The 19627-nt window shown below is 39.0% G+C and overlaps 1 long non-coding RNA gene across 1 annotated transcript in view; it reads right to left on the bottom strand.

Moving 5' to 3' along the window:
- LOC116467088 (uncharacterized) overlaps nt 1-19627 on the bottom strand; it is a 254633-nt gene that overhangs the window by 170862 nt on the left and 64144 nt on the right. The window contains exon 2 of the long non-coding RNA XR_004247706.1: nt 8356-8443. This is a non-coding gene — a long non-coding RNA (uncharacterized LOC116467088). The remainder of the gene's footprint in view (nt 1-8355; nt 8444-19627) is intronic.

The raw sequence follows: 19627 nt of genomic DNA on the forward strand, positions 1-19627 counted from the left end.
AATTTTATAATTTGCTAATGTTTTTACACATATGTTATTAACCCTGTGGATTATTTATCATATTTGATTTAATATACCTCTCATCTGGTATGGAAACCAAGACTCAAAAATATTTAGAAACTTAACCTAATTCACAGAGTCCACATTCAAGGACCTTTACAACACAGTACTTTGACAAAATGTTAAGAACTGTGAGAGATACCAAGAGAGTCATGGGTGTCTTTTTGTCACATTTCTGGTATATATCATGTGCTATTGTTAACGTAGAATAGATTTTATTTTTCGCGGTCAAAAAGTCTGTCCTCTTTGTTTTGCATTATAGAAAAAAGTGTACTACTGCCAGTGGACTAACTGGGAGAACTCGAACTGGGTGATGAGGTGGAGCACTTTTTGCAGAAAATAAGAAATAATCTGCTCAAATTTCTCTGGCAGGGTAGCTAAAATGAAATAATCACTTTGGCAGTGATGGAAAAAAAAAAAAAAAAAAAAAAAGAAACTTAAAAGAGACCTAAAAGAGGTCTTATTTGTAGTGACATTATTGATAATGTAGATAAGCTGCATTTGTAAGTTTAAAGAAATTGAAGAGATAGAAAACTATAGTGGGAAGAAATGTTGGGTCAGTCCTTATTTTGAAAAATGCTTCCCAGAAATATGCTCATATCATTCACCCATTGACAATCATCATTTGTTGGACACCAATTGCTTGTACTACATTAGCTTATGACATGAATTTGAAATATTTTGTTACACCCTAGAAATTATTGAATCAATAAATTGGTTTTCAATTTGAGTTTTGTATAGATTAAAAGTACTTTCATGCTTCTAATTTTTAAAATTTTCTGTTCCAAATAATTTTCTTATGCTAAAAACAGCACCTACATCCTTGCTATCAATTGTTTTCTTTTTTAGTGACAACTAGACCAGTAAAGAGATAAAATAATGAAAATGGTATCAATACAATATGAACTGATACAGTGAAAATGCACATGATAAGATGAACTGAGTGAGAGGAGTATCAAACAATAGCTTATTTTTTGTGGCTACAACCTACCTTGCATTCCAGTAGCCAAGAATTTGTCCATTGGACTATTTGTATTTTTGCCTGTTATGTATAATTTTTCATATATCTAAATTTTTACCATATTCTTTATAGAATAACTTTAAATGACACTGAATTTGGTAAGGCCTATTGTGACTTTTCCTGAAGACATATATATTTGGAGCTGTGAAAGTTTAACTGAACCTTTCCTTTTATGGCATATAGCCAATCATATACCTGTATAGTGCTGAGATATTAGCCAGAATTGCCATCTTGAAGTATTTTCCAGGATTATGCTACAGTGAAAAGGAAGAATAAACTCACATGTATGAGATTTTTCTATATTACACTGATGACTTCCTTAAAGGAAAAGTCCAAACTCATCCTATTCAGAATTCTGAAAAGATCAGTGTTACTATTATAACATCAAACATAACAGTGTTACTATTATATAATAACATCAAACATACTAATTTGCAACTTACAAGAAGTCTTAAAAAGAGAAAACTGCAATAAAAATTTTTTGTGAAAAATTATTGCACATCATTGATAAATTAACAAAGCTATAAACAAAGTGTTTATCTTTAATCAGTATAATTTGCCAGAGAAATGGCATTATCTGATTTAAAAAATTAAATTTCTTTTCAACTTAACTACTTTTATTTAGTGGCAATTTTAGTGTACTGGTTGCTTTTATTTTATTTGCACATATTGTACTGAAAACTAAGAAAATGAACCCATACTTTTTATAGGCACTGCTACCTGAATTCCTTCTAAATCACTGAGGAAAATGCAACTTAAACTATCCTGTCTCATAACTTCTTCATGGTTAAATATATAAACATTGCAAACTGGTAATAAAAATCATTTTGGGTTTGATTTAGTAAATGTAGAGGATTCTTATTATAATGTCTTTCTGAAATTGGTAAACAAATAACTGTCATCACTTAAAAAATCCTAGAAATATTTGTTTAATAAATAATATTTATAGGTAGATGTTCCAAGGGTATTTTAAGAAGAATTTATTTGTAAATATCACCTTATTTTTGATGATGCAGCATTTTATGATTGGATTTGCATAATAAATATTTTATTATGTAAATGTATAAATAACTTATTATATACCATGATTCTGTCTACTTTTACCTAACAGAAAAAGTGCTCTATAGATTTTATTTATTTTCTTCAATCCCACTGTCTAAACCATCCCCGAATTTCTTCAGTCGCAGACTTGCACGAGCCGTGGAGAAAGAGTCTGGATTCTGGGTTGCCGTGTCACACACAGCCCACTTGCAGGATGACAGAGGAAGAATGAGTCATGATCTCTGCAAGCACCCATCAAGAACAGCCTGAGAGGTCTGGAAAGTGCTCACCCCAGGACCCTTCATGTCCTTATTAAAATTGTATGGCAGAAAAAATGAGTCATAGGTGAAAAACAGGCTCTATAAAAAGCTTTTCTTGCCTTGGTATCAGACATAACATTTTACTTCAAGGAAGAGCAATATAATAACCTAGTGGTTAAGAGCATGGGCTTTGGGATCACATAGCTCGAAGTGCAGATCTGACACAGCCATTTAACTTTGAGCAATTTGCTTAACCTTTCTTTAGCCTTCATTTCCTTATCTGCAATAGAGCTCTGAAATAATACCAACCTCCTAGGGTTGTTCTGAAAATTAATGAGATAATGCACAAAACAACTTTAAAAATCTGGTACCTCATAGTAAAAACTGAATAAAGAGTATAGGATTATTGTTGCTCTGATATCATTGTCATTCATGGAAAATATAGGAGAAATAGAATCCCTCACCTTCTATGATGAGAAACATATTATCACTGACAAGAAGCGCAATTCTATATTTATTATGAATTATAGTACTAAAATTAAGGCACTATCTCGGTACTTTTCTCCTAGTATAGCTCCTTGATACTCAAATACATGCTACTTGTAGAATTCATATGGTAGAGTAAAAGCAACACTTTTTATTGGAGTAATAAAAATACCACTATGCTAGAGGCTGGCAGACTTCACTGAAATATACGGTTTGCAAATTTTCACATCAGCTCAAAGTAGTACATATCAGAGTAAGCGATGTTCAGATGCATGGAAGTGATTATTGGCTTCTGAACAGTGAATATCTTGAGCATCTTGTTTCCTTAGGTTTCCATATGGTGAAGTATCTCTAAGGAGACACCTTTACCACGTATGTAGGCTTTCACTGGTCTAAATTTCTACTGTATATGACGTATTTTAGATAACAGAGGCAGCTCTTCCCTTTATTTCTGTTTTTTATTGCATTTTAAAGAATGCTGGAGAAAATAGAGAGGCATCTGTGAAAATCTTTTAGATAATTTCTAATCACTCAATATCCCTTTTCTATTATTATTTGAGCATCTCTACAGGAGGTCATTTTGGCTAATGATTTTATGTTCTAAGATTCATCATCTCTGCTGTCAGAGTGTGATGAAAATGCCTAGAAAAGAATGTAAATTTTTTTTGAGCAATAGAGGATTTAGGGTAAAGTATCTCTATTAAATTTTGACTCTTAAAAATATAGCTCAGGCAAAAATAGATCTGTTCTTTCTGTTCAGCAATTTAGATCTCATTTTCATGAAAATAGGAAGGCTATTGGAAAGTACCATACATGGTATTACATTTTTGCATAATATGCACTATCTCAATGCATTACTATTAGGCAATTTATATTTCTTAGAAAAGCTATCTGGCCTTGTTCATTCATTGATGAAATTAATTTAATATAAAAGTTCTGAATTTTAAAGTCCTTTCCAGAATTATTTTTACAGAAATCGTCTTCAGGACTGCTGTTGTTATATCTATCACAAGATCATATGATGTAGCTGAGAGCAAGAAGCGTTAGCCTTTGAGATTAAGTTGCTTGGTCAATGAGAAGGTCTTACATATTTGGAAATCTGGCTGAAAAGTTAATGCAGAATTTGAACTGTTTCTGATGAGCTTCACCTGGCTCTTTTGGCCGACAATTCATCATGTCTATTACCTGCATCATTCAGATTTCTTTTGAAGGAGAACATTGATAAACGTTTTCATAACTTAATATCCTTGTCATAGTAGTGGCAGCCAAAAATCATTGACCTGGTGAATGGAAATAAATGACTTTCGAAATATGTTCATATCTGATAAAGGCTTCAACATTGGGCCACTGGCATTGAATAGTCTGATAATGACAGTGGTTACAGAAATATGTATGTGTATGTATATATATGTGTGTGTACCTGTGTGTTTTCTACATAGCATATATAGACATATATATCTAAGTTTCTATTGCTTTTTAAACTATAATGCCCCCCACATAATTATTGTTGGCCTATTTCTTTGTCTCCTAGATCAGTAGTCTTCATATTTGATTTTGATTAAACATTTCATCAATAAATTTTTTAAAACAAATGTCCTTTCTCTTCACATTTATTTTACAAATTATTTTTACAACACTAAGATGTATGTTATAAAACATAGAGGAAGATAACTTACAAAGGATATTTCACTTTTCCTATTAACACTGTAGAAAAGCTCATACTTTTTTTCTGTGTGACTTAAAAATTTTGGAAATTTTAGTTTTATACTTCATAATAAATTATTTCAAAGCTCTTGTCTCGGCTCATTTTATTTTGTTGCTTGGTTTTAATGGTTACTACAATGGTTGTAGCTGATGGTCGGCATTTATTCTCCTCTCCTTCAAATCTTATATAGGTACTTCAAGTCAGCACAAATTTATTTAATTAACATGCAAAACCTTAGCCTCAAGGAAATTTGGGAAATACAATTCTCAGTTTACTGAGTTTTGCAGTACAATAAAATACACTTGATAAGAAACTATAATGATGAAATAGGTTTGTTGACACTGAACCCACTGTGGGACAGACACAGGCCAAAACTCCACCTTTTTATGTTTGCTGCTTGTTTCAATGATGTCTACACTAAATGGTGTTAAAATATTAAAAATTTCTTAGATTATTAAGATACTATCTAGGTACTTTTCTCCTAGTATAGCTACTTGATACTCAAATACATGCTCATATATATGTAGAGGAGGAATCCAAAGACATAAGGATATAAGACATTTTAATTGATTTTCTGCTGTGTGACTCATTTATCTTCACCTTTAACATGTAATCAGAATAGGGCCCAAGGATACTCCCTTAACTAAAGACTGGAAAATATATTCGCTATGAAAGTACGCATATTTTTGTAAAGTGCTTGGGAGCAAATGCTGTTATCTTTGGTAGGCCTATGATGAAAGCTTTGAAAAATTATGGCTTTGAAACAAGCTCCCCAGTTTAGGATATGATGACATCTCCAGTGTCAGTAATTAATCACCAGAAAAAAGTGATCTGTTGCTGAAATAATTAGTAGGCTAGAGTATAATCACAAGTCTGACCCATAGAAATCTTTGTTGGTGCTTAATTGAGCATGAGATTCCCTAGGACTCTAGTAAATGGATAGGCTTGTAAAGTCTTGCTTAGTCTATACAACCCCAAACAAACAAGCACATCTAGATCTAGAAATGAAGCTATGGGTTGAGTCATTTGATTGAGAGTCATTGTCACTTTTTCAATTCTGTGACATCAACCAGTTCATAAATCCTTGCAGAACAACAGCAAGTCATTGAAACAAGGACATATACATTATACAAGATTCTTTCTTTGCTTTCTCAAAGACATCTGCAGCCATTTATTAGAACAACGGGGAAAAGAAAATGCCAAGTAATTGTAGAGATTATTGACCACTGGCATTGAAACGTAAATCTCTGAGGACATAAAACATGACTGTGGGGGCTTTTAGAGATCAAGGGTTAAGTGGAGTTGGGGCCCAAGTCTGTCTGACAGTAGGTCCCATTGTCTTCAAGCCTACCCAGAAATGTCCAGCCAAGCCCTTTCCACTTGACTTGCAGAAACTATGAGAGCTAATAAAATGATTATTGTTCTTTTAAGCCACTACAATTTAGAGTGATTTGTTACACAATAACAGACAATCCAAACACCTGTTGAGATACATGCCTGTGAAAGGTGGAATACAAACACAAAGAAAACGATTTTATCTTTGGTTTCTGAAAGCCTGGCTATAACAGACAAACTTGGCTGCTGGCAGATTTCCTACAATAACTCTTCTGACTAAAGGAGTGAAGACTATTACGGTAGGAAGAGCCAAACATAAGAGTTTGGAATTGCGCTTGTAACTAGAAAATTAAATTTAAGCAATACTGAACCCCAAGGTAAATTGTAGCCAACATCCAAAAACATAAATGCTTCAGGAATACCTATTTTATTCCCAAATAAGATATTTATTCCTTCACTCAGGAGATGAAGGGGTCTAGGAGAGTAATAGGAAATTATTGTAAACCAATCAGGTGGTGATTTAAATTGTCTCTTGTTCCAGGTGCAATCTCTTTTCTAAAGCAAAAAAACATCTGCTCTCTCCTTGCTATGCACCAGTTATATTTCTGGAAAAAAATATATAATTATGCTGATAAATAGGGTACTAGAAACAATCTACTTTCACCTGAAAGGCATAGCAGTATACTTTTGCCATATTACCTCAGGGCAAGGCCAACTCTCCTGCAGACTATCATAATCTAAACCATGATTGTCTCATCATTCTAATCACTCTGGTCCTCTGTATTAATTTCATGCTACAGCACCTGTTCAGCAGAAATTAGTAGATACCCTTGATACCTGGTTTGTCAGATTATATTTTCCTCAAATGGCTCAGGTATTGGGTGGGTTTTTCTAACTGCTTCAACCAGAAGAGCACATTAGAAGTGGTTTTGCATCCTACAAGGCTAGGTTATTGTATTAGTCTGTTCTCACTCTGATAATAAAGACATATCCAAGACTGGGTAATTTATAAAGGAAAAAGGTTTAATTGACTCACGGTTCCACATGGCTGGGGAGGCCTCACAATCATGGTGGGAGGCAAAGGAGGAGCAAAGTCATGTCTTACATGGTAGCAGGCAAGAGAGAGCTTGTGTAGGGGAACTCCCCTTTACCAAACCATCAGATCTCCTGAGACTTACTCATTATCACAAGAAGAGCACGGGAAAGACCCATCCCCATGATTCAATTACCTCCCACTTGGTCCCTCCTATGACACTTGAGAATTATGGGAGCTACAATTCAAGACGAGATTTGGGTGGAGACACAGCCAAACCATATCAGTTAGACAAGAGGAAATGGCTTTCATTTTATTCAGTAGAATCTTTGTGCTTGATGCCTCCACCTGTCATATAAACAGAAAGATTGTCCTGCTGGAGGGAAGTGGAAGGATCATACAAAGAGTCCTGAGATTCGATGAAGGGAGAAATTCCCGGCCTTCCTCCAGATGCCTCAGCTCCTCATCTTTCCCACACCAGATGCAATCTGACCACAGCTACAGCAGAGGCCCTGAGTCAGAAGTGCCCAGTCAAGACCTTCCCACTTGATGTGCAGAAAACATGAGAGGTAATACAATGATTGTTGTTCTCTTAAGCCACCACAATTTAGTGATTTGTTATAGAACAATAGACAACCCAAACACCTGGTGAGATACATGCTTGTCAAAGGTGGAATACAAACACGATGAAAATTTATGTGCCTGTTATCTCTGAGAAATTTCTGGCACTCATATAGTTCAGGGCATGTCAGAATATCACATCTAAAGAAAGACAAGTTTCTAGATTTTGCACAACTCTTACCACATAAGAAAGGAACCCTGGGGTTTTTGAAGGAAACCATTTATCACTTTTGGGAGCAGCTAAACCAGTCTGCGTTTTAAGCACTTCCATTTACTTCTTGGACTTTGTGTCACAGCAGACCCTAGGTTTTCAAATTCTCTATGGTAGATGGGGATACTCCAGGGATATTGTGGAAAGTCCCATTAAGATAGTCATGGTGCAGGCCTTTTGGGTTTTGGAGCAGAGTTGTACCTTCTTCCAAAAATATTTATTCTTTTCTTTAGAAATAGCCCTTGGCTTGCTATTAAGTTCTAGAGATATCAAGTGACCATGCAAATTGAGCTTTCATCATAAACAGGGCATCCTATGACCCACTGAGCCATAAATTTGAGAAGCTAATCATCATAAATTATAAAATTAGATTTCAGCAGGTACTGAAAGCACCAGTATGTTGCATGATCATTTGGCACATAATCTTAGTGCAGCTAGTTTTGCTGCATTGTGTACAACTCCGTCATCCTACAACTATGTACTCATGGGGACTGAGAAAAATAGTCAAGCCTGACTTAAAGACATTTCTGTACAATGAGCTGGAACCAGTCTGAAGCGGGAGGTTGCAAGTTTATACCATACCTGAGGGATATCCCTGGTGTGCAATGATGAAGGGAAATTCTCCCAGTTGTCAGAAAGTCAAGTGATACATCTGGATTGCCCACTTTGCCTACAAGGAGAGACAAGCACAAGTGTGGTCTGAAAGCTATAAAGAAGAAGACTGAAAGACTAGTGTCAGTGGAAAAGAAGCAGAAAAGAAATATGTTAATGAAAGTCTAAAAAGTGACCCAGAGCATAAGAATATTTATATTCCATGTAAATTTTCTCCAGGGGAATTCCTGGGGGTTCTTAAGACCATTTCAGATGGTCCACAAGGTAAAAACTATTTTTGTAATAATATCAGGATGTTATTTGTAGCTTTAGTTTTCACTCATATGCTTTCACAAGTGTAGAGTTTTCCAGAGGGCACGTGATACGTGATATTTTAACATACTGAATGTAGAATCAGATATGAGACTCCAGCTGTCTTCTAGTGAGCCAGACATTAAGGAAATTTGCAGAAATGTAAAATAATGCCAGGCTTGTCAGCCACTATTTTTTTTCATAAAAATATGTTACTTAAGTTAGTATAAAATGGAATTTTTATTGCTATATTTAAATAAATTAAAAATACATTTCAAAATTTCTCAATTTTAGTTTATAATCTATTAAGTACCAATAGATAAAATTCATATAAATTATAGTTTTGTATAGCCAAAATATTTTTTAAGAGAGTGAAGGGGTCCTGAAACCAAAAGTTCAAGAACCACTGAACTAGTCTATCACTGGCTTTGTTGTATTTCTTTATGCTTTCTGGTCCTCTTTCCTAAGAGTTTGTCCATTCAATTGCATTCTATTAAATTTCAACCTCTTCTTCAACTTATCAAGGCCATTTGAATCTAGATCTTGATGATTAGTGTTCCACTCATTCTCTTTTCCCCCGTTTTGATGATTCTACAAGTTAAAAGAGCTGCTCTTCATGATGATTCTACAAGTTAAAAGAGCTATTCACCAGATAGCATTTTGATGAAAATGCTTTATCACCTGGCACAGATGGATCATGGCTGAGAATCCACTGGTAATTATTCTTGACCATCGTTCACCAAATTGTGATGCATCAGTGTATATGCTTATATGTAGGCCACATTTGCCAACATTATTTCTGGTCAGTTTTCTTGGGACAAGAACGAAAGCCACAACAAAGTCATATTGGCTATACCATATGGTAAATTTTAAATATCTCAGGTTTCTCTTTCTATTAAATAAGGTTATTGGCAGGACTCAAATTCCAAATTCTTTCTTCTGTACCAGGCGGTAACTGGAACCTGTGCTCAGATTTTTTTTTAGCCTTCCAGCTGTTGCCTTCTGCTGGACTCTGTTGTTTGGGCATACACAGTTCAGTGCTCAGCCAAGGATTTAATGGTCATTTGTTTGTAATTTTGGAAGCTCCCCTCGCCATATGCCTGTAGTGACCTCCTTCCTAGGATTTTCCCCCTTAATTTCCAGGTTCTCTGATAGCCTTAAACAACCTTCTCTAACACTGTAAGCCATAAGAATGTTGCTTTCTGTGAGTTCTAACCATCCTGTGCTACAGACAAGGCAAAGTCCTGAGAGAAAAGTTGTGTAAATGTGGATCCTAGCCACTAAAGTTCCTTCCTTCATGTGCCACCTCCTCCCCAGCCCCAGTGCTTGTCTGCTTTTAGGTGCTCTTGGTGCCTTGAAATAGATTTATGTTTTGAACAGAATTTATAGTAATCACCTGTGCAGAGGTTAATTCAGTATGAGATAATCCACTAATATCAGACTACCGTTTGATTTGTAAAAAATAATTTATTTTATTTATATGTCAAGTCCTTGGGCTAAAAAGTACATGTGAATAAGATATTTCCTTTAAAATTTATAATCAAATTTTATAATCAAATCAAAATTATAAGTTAAAGTCATTATTAATCATAGCTTTATTTTGTTAACTCGCTTACAAATGCACACACACACATTCTTGAAGACAGAAATCCATTTCTTTGAGGACTAAATAATAAGCAGTGCTTCTTGTGGGAAAATAATAGTTAAGGGAATTACAACACAATTCTCAACTTCGCTCTTAGCACGCCTTTTTTTTTTTTTTTTGAAACAGAGTTTTACTCTTTTCACCCAGGCTGGAGTGCATTGATGATCTTGGCCCACTGCAGCCTCCACCTCCTGGGTTCAAGTGATTTTCCTGCCTCAGGCCTCAGCCTCCCAAGTAGTTGGGATTACAGGCGCCCACCACCATGCCTGGCCATTTTTTTTTTTTTTTTTTTAGTGGAGACAGGGTTTCACCACATTGGCCAGGCTGGTCTTGAACTCTTGACCTCAGGTGATCCACCCACCTTAGCCTCCCAAAGTTCTGGGATTACGGGCGTGAGCCACCATGCCCGTAATTCTACTTTCAGTAGCATGATGGTTAATTTTATGTGTCAATTTGGCTATGCTATGCTGTCCGGTTGTTTGGTGAAACACCATTCTAGATATTGCTGTGAAGATATTTTACAGATGTGATTAACATTTACAGTCTTTAAATAGATTGCCCTTCACAATGTGAGCAGACTTCATCCAGTCAACTGAAGGCCTTAAGAGCAGACTGAGATTTCAGACAGAAGAAGGAATTTTTTTCTCTAAACTGCTTCTGCCTAAGTTCCAGCCTAAGGGCCTGCCAGACAAGCTTTACACAGTCCCTGCAATTGACATCTCTCTCTATCTATGTGTATGTCATATCAGTTCTATTTCTCTGGACAACTTTGACTAATACAAGGAGAATCCTTAGCAACTCATATTTTTCAGGAATTGAGAGACCGATGTTTATTTTTGACGTTTTTAAACTGCTTCATCATTATTCCATAAATGCCCTCCCAACTTTTCCATTGACTTTGTGATTACTTTTAGTGAACATTTGTATAACCATAAGCAAAGAAATTACATTAAAGAATTAACTTTTATTGACACCATTTTTTTGCTTTTTAAAACAAATGGAAGGATTTAGAGAACATAGTAATTATTTATTACTTTGCATTTAATTTTATATTAAAAGGAAATGTTCAAGATATAAAGGAAATTAATGAATTAAACCCTTCCTTTCACGGATTTTAAATAATTATAAGGAAACATGCCAACCTCACACTTTAACAAAACGTTCCAAATTATCCACAAACCTGTTTTGTTTGTAGTTAGTTTTAATCCCAAATCCAGTATCTCCCATAATCCCAGTCAGTTTGCTTCTAACTACCAGATGAAACAGAAATCAAAGATAATGACAATGATTTAATGTTCCATCATTTCTTTTGCACGTTTTACCTTTAAAAAATTAGTTACAAGATGCAAGATTGTAAAATTGTTTACAAGCAACAACATCGAGATTTTGAATTTAGGCCTGGAGTTAACACCAGTGGCATTGTGTCTCCTTAGTATATGGTAGAAGGAAAAACCTCCCATTAGCTCAAAGCAACTGTTCCAACTCTATCAACTCATATGGCTCTGCAGCATGTGGCTGGATTTCATATTCTCTTCCAGGCAGGGTTGGTAACACATAGTGTTTGAGCATTGCACAGATCATAACTTACAAGTAAATTTATCATTTGTGTGTGTGTGAAAACCAACAAAAAGAGGAAAGGCTTGTCACTTGTTCAAGGGAGAGGTTCTACAGCATTTGAATTTGTGGCTCCCTGCAATGAGTTAATTGAGAGGAGACTATCCATTTATTAGAATGTGAACCACCCCACAGCCATGCATACACAACTCCCCCCACCCGACTCCCTGTGCTTGAGCATGCAGTGAGGGCGTCGCAACCTGTGCAGCAGGGCAGCGGGGCGGGGGCAGCAGCTCCTCTTGGGAGCACAGCCACAAAGGCTGTTACCTGTGATGTTCCTCCATTGTGCTGCTCTGGAAGGCAGGGTGACCTGATCTGTTATTTCTTATCAAAAGCAAAAAGATTGAAAATCATTCTTTACAGCTTGAATGGAGAATTTCACAAACGTCCCCTTGCCAGAGAAAAGCAACCAGGAAATTAGCACAGCAAGGCTGAACTTGCTGTGAGCACAAAGCGGGCTTCGGGGAGGCCAGGACTGCTCTGGAAAACGGCTGGGTGTGCAGATCACTGATCCCAAGCCAAGTGTAGCTGTGGCTGGTCTCATTGGAGCTGGAGAATGTATCTTACCTCTTTTCTGTTTTTCAACACCTTGTCTGTTTCCTTAGAAAAGTTCGTTCACCAGAGTCACCACTGGAAATCCAATAAAGCTTTCAAGATATCTGAGATCAAGAGATCAAGTCTATTTATTGTTTGTAAAACAGTAAGTATTGTTCTATGGTGGCATGAAGGTATGTTTTCTGATAATGGCCATTTTTAAGAGTTGCCTTAATCTAAATGACATGAAGCAAGGGAAAATGCTGTTGGCTTTTCGTTGGTCATTCCCCAGCCCACCCCCAGGATCCAGCTGCAAGAACCACGGAAAGAGGCCAGCCTCCCCATTCTGGAATCTGACACTGCAGGATTTCCATTTAGGTAGGGCCTACAGGCTCTTCAGAGGTTACGTAATTTTGAAACCCTGCAAGAAATGGTTTTCTAGATGCTAAAGACACGTACTCCAAAAAGGCACATTTTTCTGAGGCTTGTGGGTGGTGGACATCAACAAAAACCTGAAATTATCATGAACAGATGTGAAATACCCCAGGGATTCTTAGACTAATTGGTGAAGTCTGTGCAGATTGCCTGTAGTTATACAGAGGGCCTGTTATCATGTCTGCCAGCCCAATCTATAAATGCATGTCAGTGTGATATCAGTGGAACCTATAGTTTGAGGAGGCCTGGAGACTTTTAAATTACATATATTAAGAAAACAGATGAATATTTGCTTTTTCCCATTACTTTACAAAGATGATATTGAGTGAACATTCCCTGAATTGCCTTGTAACTTAATGTCACTCATCATCGTTTATACATTAACTAAACACACTTGATTGAATAATCTTACACTTGACTTATTTCTATTTATTTGCCTTACTGTTAACAGCTTTCACATTTTCTTCTGTTCCTCTAACACATATAAAGACTTATTTATTAACACACGGTGAAACAAAGAAAACTGCCTATTAGAGTATTCCTGAAAAAAAATTACTGGTCCTAGTAACAATTTCTTTGAATATATATGTTATATTCTTTTGGGGGAATTGGAAAATCTTTAAAAATAATAACTTGTATTTGTATTATAGTTATTGTTCCACAGCCCTTTTATAATGTGAATCTCAATTTATCCTCCCCAAACTTTAACATCTGGGTGAGACAGATCTCACTCTTGAATTGTAATAATCCCCACGTGTTTAGGGTGGGAACAGGGGGAGATAACTGTATCATGGGGGCAGTTTCCCACATATTGTTCTTGTGATAATGAGTGAGTTCTCATGAGATCTGACGATTTTATAAGGGGTTTCTCCCATTACGTGACATTCATTCTCTCTCCGGCTGCCCTGTGAAGAAGTGCCTTCCTCCATGATTGTAAGTTTCCTGAGGCCTCCCCAGCCATGAGGAACTGAGAGTCAGTTAAACCTATTTTCTTTATAAAGTACCCAGTCTCGGGTATTTCTTCATAGCAGCATGAGAATGGACTCATACAGTAGTCCTAGAAGAAGTGGCCTTAGAGTCACCTGGGAATGTTAGAAATGTAAATTATCAGTTCCCACCCCAGAGTACTGAAGCAAAAACTCCGAGGGTGAGGCCCAGAAGGCTGTGCTTTATCAAGCTGGCAGTTGATTCTGAGGTAGGCTAAAGTTTGAGAACACTGACCTAAAGGAGAAAAAGCAAAGGGCTTACACAGCAGTCATTCAAGGACCTGCCCGTCGGGCCTCTTTGTGGGTAAGCCATGCCCTATCATTATCCCTCTGGCAGCCCATAACCCCAGGTCACTCAGATGCACACTTATTCTATCATCTTTTGCTCTTATCCAGAATGCTTTGCTGTATGTCTGTTGGTTCAATGTGACCCCATCGTCCAGACCCAGCCAGCATGTCTCTACCTTGGTGCTCCCACAGCTCGTCATTCATAGACATCAGTCCAGTTCAAAACCACTTTCCTTAGAGCATGAGAGTTCATTATTTTCATGTCTTCCTTCCTTTCTAGACTGTGAATTCTCTGGGACCCAGGGCTATGTTTTATAAGCTTGGGCTGCATCAGCAGTGCCACTAACTGCCTGACCACAGTGGCTTGTAATGCTTTCCTTGGTGTTATTGTTGAATTATTGAAGGGCAAGGAATTAAACCACCATCAGCTGCTGATATTTTAGCAGACCTATGTGACCACTGTCACTTCAGAAAGCCAAGGGTAATGCTGACAGAAGGGATCTCGAGGAAAAGAGGTTTCGTTGGAGTTGCTCTCTAGGGAGGATGAGTTCCAAAGGGGAGACCTCAGCTCTGGGCTGAGGAGAGGCCGTTAGGATACTGGAGGAAACTGAAAGGCAAGAGCCCGAACTGAATTGGAGTTCAGGAAGCCCCAGAGGCAGCATTGGCCTAGATTGTCAAGGAGGCAGTCATGCATAATAGTCAACGCTGAGGGGGACAGAGCTTGCAGTCGGACAATCACAGGTTGAATCCTGTCCCGCACATTTCATTGTCTGACCAGAGCATGTTAGTTAGCCTTTCTGAAAGAAACCTTTGTAGAAAATAAGAATACTATACTCGCAGTATCTAATAATAGGAGCCATTGTTTATTGAGCGCTTCATCAGGTTACCTCTTTTAATCTTCACACCCATGCTATGAAATTGGAATTTGGATCTCCCATTTTACAGCACAAACAACTTGCCTAGAGTCACATAGGGAGGTATAATGTGGAAGTACAGCCTTGAGTGGAACCATCAGACTCTGGAGCCTTGGCTATCTGCTACTATGCTGCATTACCTTCTTAGGGGTCTGTGAAGATTAAGTGAGATATCTATGTAAAGCACCCAGCAAATGACTGAATGAAAGTCACAATTTTCCTAAGACCAAGTTGGCTTCAAGATATGGAAAAAATAATCCCTAAACATGGAAAAAAACTTTGGGATGGATCAAGTCTCTCCTTTTATCTACCTCCTTCCTTTGGCTGTAGGAATCACTTTCTCCTATTTCATTGTCCATTATTGTCTTCTCACCTGAAGTTAAGCATATCCTTATTTCCAGAGAGAAAATTGCTATTTCAGGGTCCGTGGTTTTCATCCCATTGTTAAGGGTGATGTTTCAAACAGCACAGTATTAGCTTCAGGCAGAAACCTTTGGAACTTCCTGTCTGTACTCCTGAGAGAAAGGGCACGAGAGGAGTGGCACAGCCTTCAGGTCTTTTATGTTTCTGAGAGTGGAATTCTCCACCTTGTAACTTTGATTCACAAGAAGAATACTTTTCTGAAGAGTTCTGGCAGGCTGCTGATATTAACATGATGCAAAAGTTCTGTGCTAACCCCACAGGAACAGCAGCCATTCAAAGACAGCAAAGGCAGGCACATCTCACAGGAGTGTTTCCTCCTGGGCTGCTCAGGCTGAAGGATTCACAGAACTCAGAAATCTTTGCCAAGCCTAGAAGTCTTGGAGAGTAATACTGAACAGAAAACCAGGATATCATTCTATATGTTTTCCTGATGACTATGGTGTATAGGAGGAAAAATCTTCTTCCTCTACCCATTCTGGGTTCTCCAAATGAAGGCCCTGTCAATAAGACCCTGGCAAAAGACAGCCTAACAAGAGAAAAGCAAACATAAGTTTATGGGCATGTGCATCATGCATTCACATTAGAACATGGAGATGAGCAACTCAAAGGATGGTTTGGATTTGAGCTTATATAGCACCTTTGCAAAAGGACACTAACTTTTTTTAGAGAAGCAGCAACACTAAGGAAAAGGACTTTGGGCTTCCAGGGGCTGCAAATTATGGGAACGTAAGTATACAGGAGAAACTATTGGTAGACAAGGGTTGATTATGTAAGATTTGTCATGTACATTCCTCTGCACAGTCTAGATAAGGATTCAGAATTGTCTCTGGTGATTAAGAATCATCCTGCCCCTTCTGATAGAAAAATTGAGGGCAGAGAGTGTTTCTTTTGTCTGTTTCTTTTCAATTGCTTTCAGTTCAAAATAATTCTTATGGCACTGGTTGGGGTGGCACATTCTGCTCCCTTTGACAGAAAGTGCATCCCTGCCCAGTTGGCTTTATTGATGAGTTCCTTGTCCCAAAGACTTTCTTTTAGTCACAGAAAAGGAGACAGGAGCAGTGATGGAGGCTGTTGGCAGGCTGGGAGTCACCAAGTAGACTTGATTTCAAGGCCATGGGTTGCTGTGCATTTTGCCGTTGTTTCTACTCCCACAGCTTGGCTTTGGTGTGCTTTTCTTCTTGTCTTCAGCTAACTCGGGGCCTGTCCTGCTGCAGGCCTGGACAAGTCCTGTGTGTACTGATCTTTGTGCAGAGTGAAGACTAGGCCTGTTGTGGGTTGAATTTTGTCCTCCCAAAGAGATGTCTTCAAGTCCTAAGCCCCAGAACCTATAAATGGGACCTAATTTGGAAAGAGGGTGTTTGCAATGAAGTCAACTCTTTGGAAAGATGAAGTCATTGGGTGGGCCCAAATCTAATATGAGTGGTGTTCTTATAAGAAGAGGGAAATTTGCGCAGAGACACACACAGAGGAGAACGCCATGTGAAGCCACAGACACATGAAGGTGGAGGCTGCTGCAAACCAAGCAACCCTTGGTGCTAGGAGAATCCTCCCCTAGAGGCTTTGGAGGCAGCATGGCCCAGCCTATACCTTAATCTTGGACTTTTAGCCTCCAGAACAGTGAAAGACTAAATTTCTGTTGTTTAAAGCCACGCGGTTTGTGGTGCTTCGGTGTTTTTTTTGTTTTGTTTTGTTTTGTTTTGTTTTTTTTTTTTTTTTGAGATGGAGTCTTGCAACCTCTGCCTCAGGGCTTCAAGCAATTCTCCTGCCTCAACCTCTCGAGTAGCTGGGACTACAGGTGTGCGTCACCATGCCCAGCTAATTTTTTGTATTTTTAGTAGAGATGGGTTTCTCCATGTTGGCCAGGCAGGTCTCAAACTCCTGACCTCAAGTGATCGCCCGCATCGGCCTTCCAAAGTGCTGGGATTACAGACATGAGCCACCACACCCGGCCCAGTTTGTGGTGCTTTGTGACAGAGCCCTAGGGAATTAATAGAGTTCCATTGTAGGAGGGACAGGGATGCTGCAGCCTGGTGCTCTCAGGGTAAAAGATACTCTTTCTGAGTTTCGCAGCCTCTTTCAGATGTCTCAGGGTGAGGACAGGGAAGGCAGCATTCTTCTGGATAGTTGGTTGATAATACCAGCAGATAATATCAGAGAGAGTTGGCAGTTGATAATAGCAGAGAGAGTTGTTCCCCTCTCACGGTGGTCAGTGAGGGTTGTTGGACTGCTGGGCCTCACCATGTGATCGAGCCCCGCAACACAATCCCAGGGTGGGCGGCACTTGCCTGAGCGTAGAGGCTGCCAGCAGTCACACCTCAGGCTGCAGGCTACTCCTCTGCATGTCCTTTCCTGTAGCTCAGTGTGCATTAAGAGGTCCTCCTGTCATTATGGACCACGGGAGTCCAGAGAGGTAGCCTGGCCAGTTACCTTGACAACCTCATGATGTCATGCTTTAAACTACTTCCTGGCTGCAGATCTAATGCAATTCTTGATATTGTCCGCTCCTACCAGCCTGGGTGACAGCAGCTAAAGCAAGAGGTTACAGCTCGCTTTTAATGATCCCCTTAGTGACATCTTTAGGATTCATTTGCATTAGCAATGGAAGGTGAGTCTGACTGCTGCTAAGCTGCATGGAAATTTTGCCCAGGGGACCCAAGCCTACTGCTGGCATATCTGGCTCAGCCCCTGGGAGGCTTTCCTCATCCTCCTTGTTATGCTGTAGTTAGGATTCCCTGCAGCAATTCAGCAACCAAGAATGAACATGACCCTCAGTCAAATGGATTCCTGAGAACTTCCCCACCATGAGCTGGACCCTGAGTATATCAGAGAATCTTATCCCAAAGGGTTTCTTAACAAAGCAGTTTCTCTGTCGTCAATCATTCCCCCGCCTTTTAGATTTTTATCTTTAGGGTTTTGAAAGTATGTTTTTAAAAAGCAAAGGCTCTGGAGTGAAGTCAGCATCAGCACATGCAAACATGCACACCTCGCTTCCCAGCTTCCCAGTGCTTTCTCTCCAGTCCTGGTGAAAAGCATCCTCAGGCAACATCCTGATTAGTAAGAGAGCAGAGCAGGCTTACTCCATGGAGAAAAGAGGCAGGCGGCTTTCTCCATGGAGAAAAGACAGCTGCGTTTACTCTTCGACAGAGGCCTCAGTGGGTGCATACTCGACTGTGTGTGAGAGATTTGACTTGCCTGTTTCTTTCAATAAGGATGTGGACTCTCATCTCCTAATGGCAGGGAAGAGGGGGGTTGAGCAGGAAGACCCCGCACGTGGTGTCTCTCCAGTACTGGCATTGGAGCCAGCTGCAGTAAGCCCAGCAGACAGAGCTACAGAAGCTGAAGCTACAGCCTCCTCCTGCAGGATTTCGGTGAGCTGGTACCAAGGGGCCTTCTGCACTGGAGGGGAAGAAGCCACTTCATGAGGACTCTTTTATCTGATCAGATGGGCAAAAACTTTCGATATACCCTTAGAAACATAACAGCCATTGGCTGACAGCCTAGATTTATGGGGTCGGGGGCTCCCCATCATCTTTGAAAGCCATGCTTAGTGTCAAAGCCAGAGAATTTTTTGTTAAGAAGCCCTCAGACCCAGAGGGTATTTTCTGTCGGGGGTGGTGGGGCGGGGTGTAGAGGGAAGTGAAGAGCCAAGGAGTTCAAAAATCTCCTCCAACATGTGGATACTATTTTCTAATACCATGCCAACTCCATGGCAGCAACTGCTTCCTAATGCCCACTGCAGTTCTAGCCTTTTTGTTATGCCTTTGAAGTGGTGATATCTGGCTAGAACTGGGAGTCTCACAATCTAGATGACAGGAAAAATACCAGAGAGAATCAGAAGGGGAAGCCTAAGTTCTAGGCATGATCCCCACACTTGAAGCACAAATGGAGACAGGTGTTAGCAGTGTAGGCAATACTTGTGCTCTCCAGTGATCCCTTTACCCCCTTCTGTTTTTGGGTAACTTGATGATGTGCCTATAGGTGAAGACGGATCTTTTTTCATCTGATTGAGGGTGTCAGCTTAAACTGTGGCCTCAGGACCCAGTTACATGTTGGAATAACATTCATCTCAGTACATCAGAAGTTGTGATCACTTTTCAATTTCTGTGACAATA

This window comes from Hylobates moloch, unplaced genomic scaffold, assembly GCF_009828535.3.
Source record: "Hylobates moloch isolate HMO894 unplaced genomic scaffold, HMol_V3 SCAFFOLD_4, whole genome shotgun sequence".
NCBI classification, from domain to species: domain Eukaryota; kingdom Metazoa; phylum Chordata; class Mammalia; order Primates; family Hylobatidae; genus Hylobates; species Hylobates moloch.